A 17287-nucleotide genomic window follows, 5' to 3' on the forward strand; every position below is an offset into this window, starting at 1 on the left:
CAATGCAACAAAAATGTTTTGTACCATCCGTTCTATCCCCTGCTGTAGGATGTTGTTGTTTGTTTGCTGAAACCCCTTTTTTTTATTCCTTTGAATATTGTTTTGTGGAATGATGGGCTATTATTTATGCTTGCCTGATACTACCGATTACGTTTTATGTATGCTTTTCTGGTTACGATCAAAAAAAAAAAAAAAATAATAATAATAAATATTTTTTACGTTTTTTACTCTCCTTGCAACCACCCCATTATAAATTAAACAGCAGCAATTTTCATCAAATAACAGACTATTCAGCAGTCATACTGCTGCTCTGAAATTGCAAACATTAAGCTATGACAGCTGCAGTAACATATTTCATTAATGTCTCGCAAAGCTTGTTTTTTAGAAGTTCAAAAATATTGTATGGAGTCATTCAAAAGTTTAAAATTTTTAATTTAATATCAGCAGACAGTGTTTGCTAAACTTAAATAAAACATAGTAGAATCCTTCATAGATGCTGACTCAATCTGCCGTCTATACTAAATGGTGTCCATAATAGAGCGAATTTTGCGCAAATTTTCAGCGCTGCCCATTTCAAATAGAAAAGGATTTACGTGTCCAAGTGTCATAGACTTGCAAGCAAAACAGTTTAAATACGTGTTTATATTTGCTGCGACTGTGTTAATATTTTTATATAATTATATTTATAAGGCATTGATTATATACAAACATTTAACAAAAAATATCTTTGAAGACTTCATCATCGTCATCTTGGAAAAAATCCTCAATATTTTCAATTTTCTTACTAGTATCGGAACCTGGTATTGAGCTTGGGGGGTCAGATTTGTTGTGAATAGTAGCGGACGATGACTGTTGCGCAAGATCTGGGTTCGATGTTTTAATGGGCGTATAATTTTTATCAACTTTTTTGGACTGAAATGGTAGATGGTAGTTCAAAACTACTATTTAAACATTTAAATCATAAAACATACTGTTGTTGGTGCTGACGTATGCGCGGCATCCTGAAGATCTTCGCAAAAAATACCCGCTTTATTGAGAACATCCTGTTTGGTCTTTAGTATTTTCCAGATATGATCATCGGCTGTTTTAGAGGCCATTAAATATCGGCAAGTTACGGGATTTTGCTGTCCAATGCGATGGGCTCTACTTTCGGCCTGAGCTAATGTCTAAAAAGAAAAAAAATGTATGTACCAATATAAGCAGTAAAGTGAAGTAATAAAACCACCACCATCCCTACAAAATAATTGGACACCTGTAAATGGTCGACAGTTTTTTAACACGAGTTCTTAATACAAGTACAAGTTAAAGATATAGTAAGATGGCCAGGCGACAGACTGCAAATCCTACGATATGAAAAATAGCAGAGATAGCGGAGGACATTTTCTTCAGAATACAACGAGACATAGGAAGAGACCGAATCTTGGAAACGATGAGATTGATCTAGGGTTTACCATCATTACAGCTTTAAAGAGATTTGAAACGTTTTATTCACCACGATCTGATCTTCCAATAAACTTTTTCAGGCGAAGAAGTCCGAGTTAAGGGCGTGGGCGTTGGCCGGGAATGTAGCATGTTTAACAGAGACAGTAGAAAAAAACAACAAATTGTATGGAAGATGCGAAAAACAACCAGTTGAAAGGCGTTAAGTTTGGATACCCACCACCTCAGGTATATATGTAATCCACCTTTCGTCATAATCCGGCGAAAAATGCATAATTTATGTTTCCATAGCAGCTATATCGAAATACGGTCCGGACCAAATTCGGCACGGACATTGAGTGGTCTAATAAGTAAAAGTCATTGTTCAAATTTGTTGAACAAAATATTAGTTTTTTTTGGTAGCTATGTCCAAATATAAACCGATCTGAACCATATACATGTCTATATAACAGCTATATCCAAATCTAGACCGATCTAAGCCTTATTAAACAAAGATATCGAAGGGCCTGACACAACTCACTGTCCCAAATTTTGGCAAAATCGGACAATAAATGCGGTTGTTATGGGCCCAAGACCTTAAATCGGTGGATCGGTCTATATGGCAGCTATGTCCAAATCTGAACCTATCTGGACCAAATTGAAGAAGGATGTCGAAGGGCCCGACACAACTCACTGTCCCAAATTTTGGCAAAATCGGACGATAAATGCGGCTGTTATGGGCTCAAGACCCTAAATCGGAGGATCGGTCTATATGGCAGCTATATCCAAACCTGGACCGATCTGGGCCAAATTAACGAAGGATGTCGAAGGGCCTAACGCAAATCACTGTCCTAAATTTCAGCAAAATCAGATAATAAATGTGGCTTTCATGGGCCTAAGACCTTAAATCGACGGATCGGTCTATAATGGGGCTATTTCAAAATGTAGTCCAAAATAGCCCAACTTCGAACTTAACCTGCTTATGAATCTGTGCTAAGTTTCGATTTTTACGCTGATCAAGAATATATATACTTTATAGGGTCGGAAATGGATATTTCGATGTGTTGCCAACGGAATGAAAAAATGAATATACCCCATCCTTTGGTGTTGGGTATAAAAAGACTTTAACATCAGTGTTTATCGCGCCCGGTAACTCAGCTGAGAGTTACCGGGCGCGTCCACTGGTTGCGGATAATAGAATGCTTCCCATACCAAGTAGCTGCAATTGCAGTCGCGGACAATCAGCGATATTTAGGCAAGAGTGTCAGTGAGAGGCCAGGCTACACCGGATTTGCCTATATACTCAGTGCCTGTGATACTCGATACGACAAGTCCAAATATTGACACTTTTAAATAACCAATGGAAATAACGTACCTGCGTCGATCGGTCCTATGGATCGGAACGAGCTTGCCACTTTTGGAGCTTTACGAGGATCGCTACCTATACATTCAAATGTGGCTACAACAACATCAGTAAGGCTTTCGGCATCATTACGGGACACACCTGTGTTCGCAACGACGAGACGTTCGAGTATTCCTGTGTCTTCGCAAATAAGACTAGGGAATATAAAAGGATCACAGAATTCCTAGTATATAATTTCAAGGATTCTCTTTGTTAATTAGAGTCCAAAAATTGTTAGTAAAAATAGCAAAAATGTTTGCTGTAACAGCAGAAAGTCTGCTGAAAATGGTTTTTATGGTATTTTCGAATGGCAGAAAGTAAGCTAAAAAGTTGCATAAATATTTCACAATTATTAATATTTTATCTTTAAAACGTATTTTTTTCCCAATTTTTAGCAATTTGATAGTTTTTGAATGAATTTAAATAACAGCAATATAATAACTACACCCAGAGAAATAAATCTGCTGATATCAGCAAACACTGTATTTTTTTAACTTTTGAATGAATCCATAGCAAATTTTTGAACTTCTTAACAACAATTGAAGCATTTGCTATATATTAATAACAAAAATTGCCAATTCTAGGCGTTAATTATTTGTTTAAAAGCGTAAATATAATAGCAGTTATTTTATCTGCTGACATAAAGTTTCGTTCAAAAATTAGCAAATTGGAATAAATTTTACATTATGTGCTTGTAAAATTGAAAGATATGATGGAATATAAAATTTTTTGAAATATTTATGACACTTTTAAGTTTCTTTTTTTACTTTTTACCATTTGAAAACAGCGGAACGCGTTTGCCGTTTTTCCGAAAAATTACAACTGTCCCATTTTCAGCAGACTTTTTGCTGTTACAGAAAACTTTTTTGCTGTTTTTACTAAAAAAATTCTCTGAGTGTACTACAATCATATTTATGCTATTAAACAGTAAATTAACGTCTTGAATTGGTAAAATGCAGTCTAAAGAACAGGGAGCAGACGATGAGATCATCACCTACTCCCAAGATACCTATTTACTGGAGGAATAATGATTGAGGTAATCCAGATAAACCTTCACCGTAGCGAGACTGTTATACACGCTCTGATGGAGAAAATCAAGAAGGGCAAGGTTCATATTGCCTTAATTCCTGGAATAACGTTTCTGGATTGAACCATATCAATTACCAATTATTCTGTGCTAACACTTGTACACGGCCGAGGACTTGCGTTATTTGTCATAAAAATTTTAATTATATATATTCCCCAGATTTGTCAACGTCGGATGCAACAGTGGTGAGACAGGGTGGAGGGGTGGAGCATACCTAACATAACTTTATCTGCCATTGTACGGCCATCTGAAAGATCACGGATGGATAAAAGCTAGAGAACAGAGTGGGCCTTGGGGTCTACATTGAGAACGCAGGGACTCCAGCAGGCGGAGATCCGGGCGATCATGGAATGCGTGGTGTGGTGCTAACGCGAGTACGTTGAGTGTGAACATCTTTACCGACAGTAAAATTGCCACAAGGGCAATAACAACCAGGACGGTAAGGTCACAAACAGTATTGCAGTGTAAGAAGGAGATTAACGTTTTCTCTGGGGATGGCAAAATCCGCATCGTTTGGGTGCCGGCTCATAACGGAGTAAGGGGGAATGAAAGGGCAGACGATTTGGCGGTGAAGGCCAAAGGACTGCCGTCAATAAACTTGGTCAACCCGAAACCTTTCGGGTCGACGCAGTCCGAGTTAAGGGAGCGGGCGACGAATGCGCATGCAACATTGTGGAACAGCGAAACGGTCGTTAGGATGGCGAAAATCCTATGGGGGAATCCAGCTCGTGAGAAGACGAGGCTACTACTGACAGGAAGTAAGAAGGAGGTCAGTATAGCTATTGGTATCATAACGGGACACATAGGACTACGAGCTCACTTAAGTAAAATCGGTGCGGCAAGCGATAGCATGTGTAGGGCACGCGGTGAAGATGATGGGACGTTGGAGCATTTCCTTTGTCATTGCCTGACTTTCGCGTCTAACAGATACCGGCACTTAGGAGGAGACACGATACCAGACGTGAACCAACTTAGGGGAGTAGTATTGAAAACAATTAAGGATTTTGTAATTAGCACGAAATTCCTAACTTAAAATTTTTTTTTTGAGAGGTTACTTTATAGTTTTTAGAGCGCACAACAAGACGATTACTGGCAAAGTTGTATGTCCACAGTGGCATGGGGCGGATTCATATCTGCAACTTCTTTTCAGCCTAACCTTATCTAAATTGGCAAAAAAATGTTTATTAATGTTTAGCAAATGCCTTAATTGTTGTCTAGAAGTTTATTCAAAAATTTGTGAAATTCATTCAAAAGTTTAAAATTTTTAATTATCAGCAGATAGTGTTTGCTGACATCAGCAGACAAATTTCTTTGGGTGTAGGAGTATGCCCATGATTTGAACATAATGCATACACGAGTGTATGCTAGCGACTAAAACAAACAAAAACAAACAAAGCACAACAAATATAATTTGTTTAAACTTACACTTGGATTCCATGTTAATTCCGCAAATATTATTAATTCCGCCGCTGTCAAAGTTATGCCGGAATTGCAGGCTCCCAATGACAACACAGCAACCTTACACGACTGTTTCGTCTGGAATGTGTCAATGAACTTTCCTCTGTCGTGTTCTCTCGTATTACCATCGATTCGAATGTATTGCACTTCCAAATTATCCAAACACTCACAAATGGCATCCATCATAACGCGGTGATGGGCGAATACAATAAACTTCTTTGGATCCTTAACTTGCTGTTTGAGATAGGCGCTAAATATTAAATAAATGTTGAATGTTAGTATAGTTCTGCTACCAAAATATCAAGCCTCCACCGCCAATAAGATTTAAGTCAACAATGGACGAAATCAAATGTGTTTATCTATTAATCAGACTTCCCCCACTATTGGTTTACATTGATATGTTGCCCTATCTCATGAAATTCAGTTGCAGTTATTTCAAATCAATTGATTTAATTTTTGACTTATGTTCTTTACATCTTTTTGTGGTGGTTAGGATATTTATGTATTAACTAGCTGAGCCGGGCCTGCTCCGCTGCGCCTTCTTTAACTCTCTAATATCTTTTTAGGGTGGGGACACTTCGCTCTGAATGTGGATATCGAATTCGTGCCATTGTAACCTATGACGCTAAACGTGATCGAATCCTTGCGAGAACATCGGACAAAGCGGGGTTTTTTTCCTCTTAATGTTGGCGACATTTGCAAGGTACAATGTCATGCACGGCGGGACGCCGTTCGGTATCGTCTATAAAAAAAGGTCCCTTATCATTGAGTTTAAACTTGAATCGAAAAACACTCATTGATGTGTGAGAATTTGCCCCTTCTCTCGGGGGGGGGGTCCCACTGGGTACTACCTTCCAGACCAACCTACACAATATGCGGAAATTTCGAGAAAATCGATTCTGCCGTTTTTCAGTCTATACGGAACAAACAAACCGAGTGCCATATATCCCATTTTGGGCGTTTTTGTGGGGGTGGGGTGACCCCTATACTTCGACACGAATTTATATGCCAGATCTGTTATCTACTCCCGCATACTTTTCATTTGATACCCATATTGTCATTATCGGTCCACTTTTGATTTTGGGTGGTGTTTTTGGGGTAACGGTGGAGGGACCGCTCCCTTCCGTTATCAAAAAATTATAAAGCATATTCCTACTTCCTGACTATATTCCTAATCTACTCCCGAATACCTTTCATTTGAGTCCCATATTCTGATGATCGTCAAATAAACCTATTTTAAGGGGTTTTGGGGCCGGGCGGCCCCCCCAGGTATTTGGACTAACTTTTATTATGAAATTCGTACTCTACTCTTGAATACCTTTCATTTGAATTCCATCTTGTCACGATCGGTCCACTTTAATTTTTGGGTAGTACTTTTGGGGTAAGGGGGAGGGTTCGCCCCTCTCCCGATAACAAAAAATTATATAGCCTATGTTTCCTTCCAGACCAACCTACACAATCTATGAAAATTTCAAGGTAATCGGCTCAGCCGTTTTTGAGTCTATACGGAACAAACAAACACATATTGAATTTTATATATACATAAGAAGAAGATGTGTAGTTCCAGCTTACCACACTGCTCTAGTTTTAATTTGGGCGGTTTGAGCATAAAATAACAAAAGTGTTTGTTCCCTCTCGTGACCCTTACTGCGCAGCAAAGTCTTGGTCACTGCATCCAAAGACGCCTTGATTTCATCACTTGTCCAAACAAGAGCAGGGTCTAAGACAACCGTTTCCCTGAAAAATAGTTTGATTAGCGCACTGCAACAACAACAACTTCAAAGATGTCAAATGTTACCTAAATTTTTCAGACAAATCGCGTAAGACCTCTGCTTTGGTTCTTCTTATCATAAATTTAAGCTTCAAGACAACGTTTAATTCCTTGAGATTAGATTGACCATTGGCGTCCCAACCAAAATTTGTTTGTTTGCCGTCACAATAGCGAGTAGCTGAAATCAAGAAAAATGTTGGGTTTTTAGGATATTTATTCAATACTTGCCTCGATGCACTTACTGAAATCGATGAACCTCATGAATTTTCGGTCTACCATTTGTAACTGACTGAACAGCTCCACTGGCTTGGATAAGGCAGGCGTACCAGATAACAAAAGCACGCGTTTAGCTTGCTGAGATAATCGATCGGCTGCCTTGGTGCATTTGGCTTTAGGATTTTTTAAATTGTGCGATTCATCGAATATCAGGAATCCAAATTTACGATTCATTATTTGTTGTAAATTACGTTCCATCATGCTGTAGCTGGTTATGAGGACTGTGCAGCCTTCTATGCGCTTTTGATTAGAGGTAAGCACTTGTATAGAATCGAATAGAACGTATGGTAAGAGTTGTCGTATATGATTGGTCCAAGAATCGCGGGTGGTGGCTGTTGTACATATGAAAAGGGGCCAGTCTTTCTTGTAGAAGTCCCCCACGGCAATCGCTTGGTAGGTTTTACCCAAACCCATCTCATCGCAGATCATGCAGCGACCATTTTGAGATAACGCGAAACTAAAGCACAGTAGTTAGGTGAACAAATTTTCAAATTTAACCGCATTATTGGACATGAAAGAGAGAGAACCAAAGTTCAAGTTAATTTTATTGAAAGTGAAATAAACACTCAACCAAATTTGTTGTTCAAAACAGCAAAAATGTTTGCTAAAACAGCAGTTTTTCTCTGCTGAAAATGGGAAAGCAGACATTACAGCTGTTTCAGCAAACATAGAGCTGCTCTATTGGAGTCCACCGTAGCGCAGAGGTTAGCATGTCTGTCTACGACGCTGACCGCCTGGGTTCGAATCCTGTCGGGACTCGGCTATAAAAAGGAGGCTCCTCATCATTGAGCTTAAACTTGAATCGGGCTTCATTGATATATGAGAAGTTTACCCCTGTTCCTCAGTGAAGTGTTCATGGGCAATATTTGTTTTTTGTTTGTATTAGCAAACATTTCGGTAGGCAAAATCAGCAAACAAAATCTGCTTTTTAAAGTACAAAAATCTGCTGAAAAAAATGTTTGTGCTATTTGTTTTTTAGAATTTTTTAGAAATATGTTTAGAAATTTTATTGGAAGAGACTAATTAAATTTTGTGGAATATAACAGTAAAGAAGCCACCTGATCCATCCATTGGTATACATTTCGAAGTGTGACTGAGCTCGCTCGCATACTTTTTTATTGCTCTACTAATATGCACATGACTGGCAACGCCTTTTGTTTCTAAATTAAAAGAAAAAAGATTTTGAAAGTATACATTAATTTACATTTACACTTGTCTTTTATTTTTTTTTTTCTAACATCCCTTTCATCAGCAATCATTTTCATCAAACAACAAACATTTCCGAAGTAAGCCAGCTGCTCTGAAATTGCAGGACTACTGATGTAAAAGCAGAACTACTGCTACAATAGCAGCTAAATTAACTACTAATATTCAGCAGTCAGTGTTTGCTATTTTTAGCCAACTTTTTTCCATGAGTGTTGAATATTGTACAACGCAAAATTAATCATTACACTCAACGAAATTTGTCATTCAAAACAGCAAAAATGTTTGCTGAAAAAGGCGAAAGCAGACACTACTGTTTCAGCAAATATAATGTTGCTGGTTTAGCAAACATTTCGTACTGCAATTTCAGCAAACAAAGTCTGCTGTTTTACAAAAGTCTAAAATATTGAAAAATTAAAAAAAAAAAAATATTTGGTGAAATGAAAAAATTTTATGGCCGTTCATTTGTTTTGGGCATTTAAATAGAGTTCAGCTAATGGCCATGAGAAATTATGTTGGAAGGGAAGATTTTATTTTGTTGAATATTACTGGAAAAAAAATTACCTGATCAATAGATTCCTTGAACACATAACATCGCATCCATTTGTCGGTGGCTTAAAGTGCTCGTCAATTTTATTGCTCTGTTAATGTACTCATAACTCTCCATGCTTTTTATGGCTATTTCATACGATACCAGTAAGGAAAGGCATAAAGTATAAAGAGGGAGCTATATCTAATTCTATACCAATTTTGATGGACCTCGGCGGATATTTTCAGATGGGTTATTAAACAATTTGTATCAAATTTCAAGCAAATTGTAATAACTACGATTGTCAAAAGATAACATTACTACAAATTACCCAAAATCTGACGAACATATATATGGGAGCTACATCTAGATCTTAACCGATTTTGAGCACTTTATTGCAATATTTCTCAAAATCGGACGAACATATATATGGGAGCTATATCTAAATCTGAATCGATTTCGAGCAAACTTTTTAGATATTGTGGAAGTCGTAGAGGAAAGTATTGTACAAAATTTTGGGGAGATTGGTCAATAAATGCGCTTGCAGTGGCTCTAGAATTAAAAAACTTTATGGATATTGTGGAAGTCGTCGAGGAAAGCGTTGTAAAAAAATTTGGGATGCTTGGGATTGGGGTCAATACTGTACGTACAACCGGCTGCCATGGGCGACATATATATATGAGACCTATATCTAAATCCGAACCGATTTCTATGAAATTCACCATTAATGTCGAGAGATAAAATCGTTCCTGCCAAATTTCGAAAGAATCAGTTAACTAATGACCATTTTAGTGCATTATTACTGCAAATCGGACGAACATATATAAGGGAGCTATATGCAAATGTGAACCGATTTTTTTCAATTTCAATAGGCTTCGTCTCTACGCAAAAAAAGTGTTTGTGCCAAATTTTAAGACAATCGGATCAGAAAATTGCGAACTGTAGTTTGTACACAAATTAACATGGACAGACAGACGAACATAGCTAAATCGAATCAGTAAGTGTTTCTGAGTCGATCGGTATACTTATCGATGAGTCTATCTATCTTCCTTCTGGGTGTTACAAACAGAACCACTAAGTTATAATACCCTGTACCACAGTAGTGATGTAGGGTATAAAAAGAATATGGAATGTAAATTGCCCCTGTGCCTTAATGGAATGTTCATGGACAAATTTGCATTTGCAAACATCCACTGAGGCACACTTTTCTCTGGCCTACTTGTCTTCTTCAAAGTATAAATTAACAGCCGTATTCACAAAAAGTTATGGAGGTTTTATAAAATTCCAATAGGCATTTGCACCAAAAACCGTATTCACAAACCATTAATAGCCTATTAAGGGTTTAAAAAGCTTTGTTCAGTAAGCATAAGTTATTGCAGGTTCTGACCTTCTTTAATCAAATAATCACCTTATTTAAGGTGGAGTTACATACCTCGCGAGGCACTTATGCATGATTACGCGTGCATGTCAAAAAAATTAAAATATTGGGTTGCCCAAAAAGTAATTTTGGGTAAATCGGTAATATAGTAGTAATATAGTCGGCGTTGACAAATTTTTTCAACGGCTTGTGACTCTGTAATTGCATTCTTTCTTCTGTCAGTTATCAGCTGTTACTTTTAGCTTGCTTTAGAAAAAAAGTGCGCGAAATTTTGTTTACATTTGTTTGTTTGGCGTCAATTTTAATATGGGTACCACATGTATTGAAAGAAATTCATTTAACAAACCGAATCAACGCTTGTGATATGCACCTTAAACGCAATGAATTCGATCCGTTTTTAAAACGAATCATAACTGGAGATGAAAAATGGATTGTTTACAACAACGTTAGTCGAAAACGATCATGGTCCAAGCATGGTGAACCAGCTCAAACCACTTCAAAGGCTGATATCCACCAAAAGAAGGTTATGCTGTCTGTTTGGTGGGATTGGAAGGGTGTGGTATATTTTGAGCTGCTTCCAAGAACCCAAACGATTAATTCGGATGTTTACTGTCAACAATTGGACAAATTGAATACAGCCATCAAGGAGAAGCGACCAGAATTGGTCAATCGTAAAGGTGTCATATTCCACCAGGACAACGCTAGACCGCACACATCTTTGGTCACTCGCCAATAACTGAGTGAGCTTGGCTGGGAACTTTTGATGCATCCACCATATAGCCCTGACCTTGCACCATCAGACTACAATTTATTTCGATCTTTGCAGAACTCCTTAAATGGTAAAACTTTCGGCAATGATGAGGCTATAAAATCGCACTTGGTTCAGTTTTTTGCAGATAAAGGCCAGAAGTTCTAAGAGCGTGGAATACTAAATTTGCCAGAAAGATGGCAAAAGATTATCGAACAAAATGGCAATTATATATTTGATTAAAGTTCATTCTAAGTTTTATTAAAAATGCATTTACTTTCTTTTAAAAAATCCGCAATTACTTTTTAGGCAACCAATAGGTTGGTTTGTATTGTGTGAGTTACATAACAAATGGACGTACGCATGTGACGGAATAAGTTAACCAACTCTCAAGCTTGATTTACATACCACGTGATGCTCTTATGTGTGCTTAAGCAATCAGATGCACCCTCATGCGTTCTTGGGGTTGAGTTACATACCCTACGTCTTTTGTTGCGCACGAATTTCTAAAAATCAGCTTATTTATGTCATTTCTAAGGTGTTGAACTCTGTTCCGCAAATTTAGAAATTAAGATATGAACTTATTGAATACTTTATGAAATTAATTCCTAGATACCATTAATTTGACAAAGCGGTCACCTTAAAACCTTTCTTTGTCACAAAGAGAAAGCTTTTACTCAATGTTAGCTACAACGAACAGCATCCGATAATATTGCCAGAAAAATATTTTTTGTTTGCCTAAAAAGAGATACCGCGCATAGAACTCGAAAAATGCGATCCATGGTGGGGGGTATATAAGATTCGGCCAGACCAATCTTAACACTTGTTCTCTTCTACTTTTTTCTTGACCGAATAATTTTTTACCATAGGCAGGATAATGTCGAATGTGCTGTATTAAGGTCTTGAGCTCGCAAAAGGCGCATTTATTACCCGATTTAGCAGACATATGGACATTTACCTGGCATTTGAAATCACCCTTCATACAACAAGATTAAATCGAAAAATCTACCGTTTGAGAACGATTAGAAACACATCTTCAAAACTTTGCATGATTAGAGTTGTAAAATTTTGAATCATGTGCCTTAGGTGTTTGTTTGGGCTGCCATATCTTCATTTGTGGTCTCGTTAACAGTTCAGCTCTAACCATTCAAAATTTTAAAAAATAATCGCTACCCGTTCTAGAACGACAGATAGAATATACTGTTGATAGAATGTATTCACAAAATGTTGTTGCATTCGGAAGATCAGGTTATGCTAAGGGCAATTCGACAGGAATTTTACGTGATCCGCTAAAAAAGTGCAATTAAGAACTGTATAAGGAAATGTCGTACATGTGCAATATGCAAGAATCGTATTCGCACTTAAATAATGTCGTCACTGCCACCTGAACGATGTACTTTTTCATTACCATTTACACACACTGGTTTAGACTTTGCGGGACCCTTTGAGTTGAAGACTTCAAGGCTTAGAAATGCGAAACTGCAGAAAGTATACGCCGCTGAAAGCTTTACAGATTTGTGAGCTCTAACGAAGATACAAATGAAAATCGGTCCAACAGAATCTGAAAACTGATGACTTCGTCGTAGTAAAAGAGGACAATCTTCCTCCCAATGAATGGTTACTAGGTCGAGTAGAAAAGGTCTTTAGAGGCCAAGATTCTAATGTTCGCGTAGCTGAAATACGAACTCAAAATGGGCTACTCGGCCTTTAGTCAAACTCTGCATTCTTCCCACTGCCTGATATAAGTATCCTCCACATCCGTTCACAACTTAATAAATTTTACGTTTACAGCTCTACAAATAGTCTACCAAAATCCCGCATCTGCCATCAAAGACATACACTGAAAACATATTTATGGTTTTTTCATTAAAATAATAAACATTGTCATAATATTAATGAACAAAAGGTTATGAAACCCGATAATTACATTTATGAAACAAAATTCTCTCTGTGTACACATTAAGTAGTTTACTTGAACTTGACTTTGAACATTCCCCCATAAAATTATTATAAATGAGACAATTTTGATTATATATCTAGTGGACATATTTCAAAAACATAATTGTTATATTTATGATAAAAATTATTAGTATTATGAAAATTTTCTTTGCATGTATGAAACAAAGTTTCATAAATCTAAGAACTTTTTCATACATTTTCTATCGTTAAGAATTTTCATAATAATTTTATGTTTGTTTCTCTTTCGAGACAAGCTGAATGATCGAAGATGCAAATGAAAAAGGAAAGCCAAAGGTAGCAAGACACACCAACCACTATGGGAGGCGTTTCGTCTTTGGTTAGAAGACTTTTTAACTATATTATTGTAGGTGTAATGGCTTTAAGGGCCGTGCGTTGGTATGTTGTATTTAAATGGTATTTAATTGCGAAAACTCATCTATGATACAATTACCACATTAACCAAACTCGACAACCCTGCTTATTAGCTGTACCTTTTTTTCTCAGTGCACCAATTAAACTCATCCAAATACGGAACTAGAGGGACAAAAGTCAATACATATATTTTCTTTAATGTTATATAAATTAAGTAGATTTTAACTGTGGCAATAAGTTCATTTGATTTAGATTGTTATACCCTCCACCATAGAATGGGGGTATACTAATTTCGTCATTATGTTTGTAACACCTCGAAATAGGCGTTTAAGACCCTATAAGACCCATGTCCGTCCGTCCGTTTGACTATCGAAAGCACGCTAACTTTCGAAGGAGGAAAGCTCTTAAAATTTTGCACAAATACTTTTTATTAGTGTAGGTCGGTTGGGCTTGTAAATGGGCCAAATCGGTCCATGTTTTGATATAGCTGCCATATAAACCGATCTTGGGTCTTGACTTCTTGAGCCTCTAGAGGGCGCAAATCTCGTCCGATTTGACTGAAATTTTGTGTTTTGGTATCACTATCCAACAAATGTGCTTAGTATGGTTGAAATCGGTTCATAACCTGATATAGCTGCAATATAAACCGATCTCGGGTCTTGCCTTCTTCAGCTGTTAGGGGGCGCAATTTTTATCCGATATGACTGTAATTTTGCATGTGATGTTTTGGTATCACTTCCAACAACTGTGTTAAGTATGGCGCAAATCGGTTCATAACCTGGTATAGCTACCATATAAACCGATCTTGAATCTTGAGTTCTTGAAATTTTGCATGAGGTGTTTTGTTAACAACTGTGTTAAGTATGGCGCAAATCGGTACATAACCTAATATATTGGGTTGCCTAAAAATTAATTTCGGATTTTTTTAAAAGAAAGTAAATGCATTTTTAATAAAACTTAGAATGAACTTTCATCAAATATATAATTGCCATTTTGTTCGATAACCTTTTGCCATCTTCCTGGCAAATTTAGTATTCCACGCTCATAGAACTTCTGGCCTTTATCTGCAAAAAAACTGAACCAAGTGCGATTTGATAGCCTCATCATTGCCGAAAGTTTTACCATTTAAGGAGTTCTGCAAAGATCGAAATAAATGGTAGTCTGATGGTGCAAGGTCAGGGCTATATGGTGGATGCATCAAAAGTTCCCAGCCAAGCTCACTCAGTTATTGGCGAGTGACCAAAGATGTGTGCGGTCTAGCGTTGTCCTGGTGGAATATGACACCTTTACGATTGACCAACTCTGGTCGCTTCTCCTTGATGGCTGTATTCAATTTGTCCAATTGTTGACAGTTAACATCCGAATTAATCGTTTGGTTCCTTGGAAGCAGCTCAAAATATACCACACCCTTCCAATCCCACCAAACAGACAGCATAACCTTCTTTTGGTGAATATCAGACTTTGAAGTGATTTGAGCTGGTTCACCATGCTTGGACCATGATCGTTTTCGACTAACGTTGTTGTAAACAATCCATTTTTCATCTCCAGTTATGATTCGTTTTAAAAACGGATCGAATTCATTGCGTTTAAGGTGCATATCACAAGCGTTGATTCGGTTTGTTAAATGAATTTCTTTCAATACATGTGGTACCCATATTAAAATTGACGCCAAACAAACAAATGTAAACAAAATTTCGCGCACTTTTTTTCTAAAGCAAGCTAAAAGTAACAGCTGATAACTGACAGAAGAACGAAGAAAGATTGCAAATTTGTCAACGTCGACTATATTACTACTATATTACCGACAATTACTTTTTGGGCAACCCTATAGCTGCCATATAAACCGATCTGTGGAATTGACTTCTTGAGCCTCTAGAGGGCGAAATTCTAATCCGATTTGGCAAACATTTTGTACAATGGCTTCTCCCATGCGTGTTCAATATGGTCTGAATCGATCTAGAGCTTGATACAGCACCCATAAAAAACCGATCTGCCGATTTTTCTTCTTGAGCCCCTACAAGTCTCATTCTTATCCGTATACACCGAAATATTACACAATGACTTCTACAATGTTCAGCATTTAATTCATTTGGTCCGAATCGGACTATAATTTGATATAGCTCGAATAGCATAACATTTGTTATTCATTATTCTTTGTTTGCCTAAAAAGGGATACCGCGCAAAGAACTCGATAAACGCGATTCATGGAGGAAGGTATATAAGATTCGGCCCGGCCGAACTTAGCCGTTCCTACTTGTTAAGATTAATACATCAATTATAGATTGAATTAATGTTAAAGGTATCCTAACGCGAGCCAGCACTGTAATATATAAAATTCCAACTTGCTATGCCTGGTGTTCATACCAATAAACATACAAACAAACAAAAATTGCGTATTAGAGAAATTATCTGTATGCACATTCAGTGCAATTGTTTTTTCTGTTGCCCTTAGTTGTTAAATCATTTGATAGCAAAACGATGAAATAAAAAGTAATTACCTAACCCCTATCCTCTGAAAAGGCATCAGTTTTGATCTCAAAGTGGGTTCCAGTGACTCCAAACATGAGTTGTCCAACTGTTTGGGTGGAGCTAAACATAAATTTAAGACGGCTTGCGGTATAATACCCATTTTAACATCTGGCTTCAAATTGTTTACCCGGTCTTGCAGTGCTTTGTAATCGGACAACGCAAAATTCCAGTAACGGGTTGCTGGTTCTGGAAAGTTTGATATTACAATAGAAATATGATTGGGAAATTGTAAACTCACCGTAAGACTTTGAGGGTATTGTTCTGAAAACCTCGACGAGTTTACTATGATAACCAGATGGTTGAACTTTTATTCATTATCGTGTGACACTTAACTTAACAGAGTCACCTCACAGCTGACCATTGGCTTTTGGGGTTGACCCAGACCAAGAAGGCGTCCACTTGGCCTGTCATTAGTAGGCTTAAATGATTTATAGTTGTTGAAACTTCGTACATCGCCCACAGATGCAGGTCTCCTGTAAGGATGCATGGCATTTCGAATTAAATGCTGTGTTTCTTGGCGTTGTTTGATTGTGGTACTTCCTTTTGGAGCATTTAGAAATGCTTTATTTTCTACCCTAGGAAAGGTACTCGTGGATGGGGCGGCAGTAACAATATTTGGCGCAACTTTGGGTTGATGTGCAATTCTTTGTTTATTATTGTTTGCAGTAACCAAGTTTGGGGTATTGGCACTTAATTTTTCCAGCGCAATCCTTTTCTTTTCGACAATTTCAGCAGCGGAACACAAATACATTTTTATGACTATAGTATTGTGCACTTTTTTTTTGAAATTTTGCTTCTTTTCTTTTGCAAATCGTTAGACAAAATAATGAGTAATATGTAAACTTAGAACTGTATTTGTCTTGTTCTAATGCACGATGACTTTTGATATGAGCTGCTTGTAATGTCCGAACGTAATTAATTAACATCAATACTTACAACGAGATAACAAAAAAACTTTCAATAACATTGGCAACAGAATAAGTGCATCGAACTAAACCATATTGTTACAATTGGATTTTATTAGTTGCAAGGTTCCTCTAGTTTGATTTCCGTTATTTTTAAAAATCCAAATTATAACGACTTTTCTTAAGACCTGGTTATGCTCTCGTAAACATACCGTAAATGTAGGAAAATGTGTCAGCTGTTTTGTTTTGCT

At 37.2% G+C, this 17287-nt stretch overlaps 1 pseudogene; it reads right to left on the minus strand.

The window, feature by feature from the left end:
- Window positions 1-528: 528 nt before the first annotated feature.
- On the minus strand, window positions 529-17015 carry LOC106084080 (SWI/SNF-related matrix-associated actin-dependent regulator of chromatin subfamily A-like protein 1; annotated as a pseudogene).
- Between the last annotated feature and the right edge of the window lie 272 nt (window positions 17016-17287).

This window comes from Stomoxys calcitrans, chromosome 3, assembly GCF_963082655.1.
Source record: "Stomoxys calcitrans chromosome 3, idStoCalc2.1, whole genome shotgun sequence".
Taxonomy (NCBI): Eukaryota; Metazoa; Arthropoda; class Insecta; order Diptera; family Muscidae; genus Stomoxys; species Stomoxys calcitrans.